This window comes from Clavelina lepadiformis, chromosome 6, assembly GCF_947623445.1.
Source record: "Clavelina lepadiformis chromosome 6, kaClaLepa1.1, whole genome shotgun sequence".
Classification (NCBI taxonomy): domain Eukaryota; kingdom Metazoa; phylum Chordata; class Ascidiacea; order Aplousobranchia; family Clavelinidae; genus Clavelina; species Clavelina lepadiformis.
In genome coordinates this window covers 13,630,397-13,633,052 of record NC_135245.1, presented here as the reverse complement: position 1 = coordinate 13,633,052, position 2,656 = coordinate 13,630,397, and the positions used below count along the sequence as shown (strand labels likewise).

The 2,656-nt window shown below is 34.0% G+C and overlaps 1 long non-coding RNA gene across 1 annotated transcript; it reads left to right on the top strand.

The window, feature by feature from the left end:
• Window positions 1-1,239: 1,239 nt before the first annotated feature.
• On the top strand, window positions 1,240-2,431 carry LOC143462744 (uncharacterized). The gene is made up of 3 exons (XR_013118204.1): window positions 1,240-1,414; window positions 2,027-2,175; window positions 2,257-2,431. It is a non-coding gene; the product is annotated as an uncharacterized LOC143462744 (long non-coding RNA).
• Window positions 2,432-2,656: the final 225 nt, after the last annotated feature.

Sequence of the window (2,656 nt, the reverse complement as noted above, 5' to 3'; positions counted from 1 at the left end):
TCCGGAGTTTAGAAAGTTTAACATTTCAGATAAGGGTGCCTAGAGAAAACGTTTAACATATTTTTCTTACATAGAAGAGCCACTGAAATGCACTAACTTTTTCACGTGAAAGATTGAATGAGAACCGATGTGTCTGAAACTACTGAAGGTCGATAGTGATGACCAAGCTGGTATTATTTATTAGCCGCCCATTAATTATTTTGACACACAATCACTTTTATTATTACCTTAAGGTTACAGCGCAACAATATTACGCACAACGCTGCGATGAAATTGTACCCTGTACCATCGCCACTTAAAGTATATGTATTGTGCAGCGTGAAGCTTATTCAAAAATAGTTTTCCTGCAAATTTATGGCTCCTTTCTGTAGGTTTAATTTTTTCAAGCCACATAGAATCAGTCATCACATGTTTACATTCGGCTAATTCTGCAACATAAACCATCGAATGTTTTCACAGTAGGCAAAGGTTTGGGATGTGCTGTGCATCAAATTAGAAAAATTATCGCTCTTCTCTCACGCCCTTAGTGCAGTAATTTTTGCCCACTCTGTGAAAAATTCTGTTGATCAAAGTAATTACCGTTAATTTTCAAACTAACGCGCCGTGTTAAATTTCAACAAGATTCGCTTCAATGAGAAGCGTAAATCAGTATTTCACCATAAGCTTTCGAAATGCATCAAACATTGCATATCTTATACTGTTATATGTGTTTCTTCACAGTTTTTAATACAAACGACCGTTTTAAGCGTTCAAGAAAACAGGAAAAATATTTAAATTAAAATGAATTCAGAAAAAGTTTGGGTCAATGGTGTTATAAGTGTGAAGAATAGTCAGATGTGTGGGCGAGAGCAAAAGTGTGACCACACGGTGCGAGCATGTAACTAAAACTGTAAATGTTAAACAATCTTAGTGGCTTTTCAAGAGGGCCATTCGGCGACAACTCGAACGCCATTCATCCGGAAAAAAGAGGCGTTGGCTTATGTTAATTGTTATGTTATTATGTTATTATATTATTATGTTTTTATGTTATTATGTTATGAATGCCATTGCAAAGCCTTTGTATTATCAATCTTATATGATTAATACTCACTGTATATTTATATAGAAAGTAGGCCTAGGTCGGTTATCCATCTATCTACAGATCCAAACTTTGCCTAAGACAATCTATTGTTTGAAATTACTGGCTCCACAAAATGTCTGATTTAATAGAACGTAATACTTTATTCCAGATTCATTTACTGTATATTTATAACTTTTCCTATAGTCATTCGCCTAAGAACACAATGAATATCAAATGTCCAAGTAACTTACGACAATTGAAGTTTCTTTGTGATGTTGATGTTGTTGTTGTTGTTGCCGGATCCATCAAAGGGGTTTTACACAAGGAATTACCACGATTTCTTCAAGCATATCGGTAAAGTTCGTTTGAAGATTTAAGGATGATAATAGTTTTAGCCTATTAAATACCATTTTAAAGAAATTTAGTGCCTGAGAGCGCAGTTCAACGCGGAAAAATACGTAAAAAATAAGAGTACTCGATTTACATGCATTAAGCTAACTGCAGTTACTTTGTATATGTTTCATTTTGAGGTCATACAAAAGAGAATATACAGTTTAATAAAAGCTCACATCTATAAATTTACTTATTCTAACTAGATTACTCTAAGCAAAAACTTTTAAAATGTTTGAAAAATGCTTAAAGAAATACTTACTGCGTGCAAAAGCTATTGTATCCAGTTTTACTGATGCTTAGGCTGAGATTTAAATACTATTTAGCCTATAATTTATGCAAAAATAGGATCTGACATTGCAATGAACTTTTATTAGTATAAGTGTTATCATACACGCTTATACATACTTAGCGCTTAAAATTTAATAAGTATACAAACAAAGTTATTTAGGCAATAATTAAGTTTAAAGCAAAATACAGCAGAAGACGTAAATTGCTGTATATAGTTGTAAATCAATGACATTGTATTTGTTTTGCTGCTTTATACCTATCGCGACTAACTAAGATATTAAATAGCTAACATCGGCTTGTCCAGTATCTCTGTTGGTATACTTCAGAAGACTTGATAAGTCATAAAATGGACTCTTTGGTTTTCATGGCATGTGGACAAAGCGGCCAGATTAAGGAAAAAAAGCAGAGTGGCATATAAAAGCTTGAGTTGCCGGGTAAGACTTCATCAAAAATCCCAACTATAGCGGTATACTTTTTCCAAAATGAAAAAAATTTAACTTCGTATTTTTATAAAGATATTTGATGCCAAGTGAAGCCAATCTTTGTGCCCGCCTTCAACTACGTCTTTCAGTGCCTTGCCAAGACGCAGCCGTTGTCAATCATTCGAACGTCAGCCCGCCGATTTACCACTAAGCTACAAAGTCGATGTTCAAGTGATTTTATGACTGTAATTACTTTGTTCTATTTTATACTTTCAATAATAAAGTATTGTTTGTATGCAATTTGTTCGTAAAGAGTGTGTAATCGCTGCTGCCGGAATCTTGAAAACGTTATAGAAGCAATTTGTCATTCTTCCAATACTTTGGAAACGCTAAGCTATTTATCGCGTTTTCGATCGCCCTCCTGCGAAAAAAACTTCATGGTGATACATTAGTCAGTCTTTCGTCAATAGTCCATTATGATATGGTTTCCGTT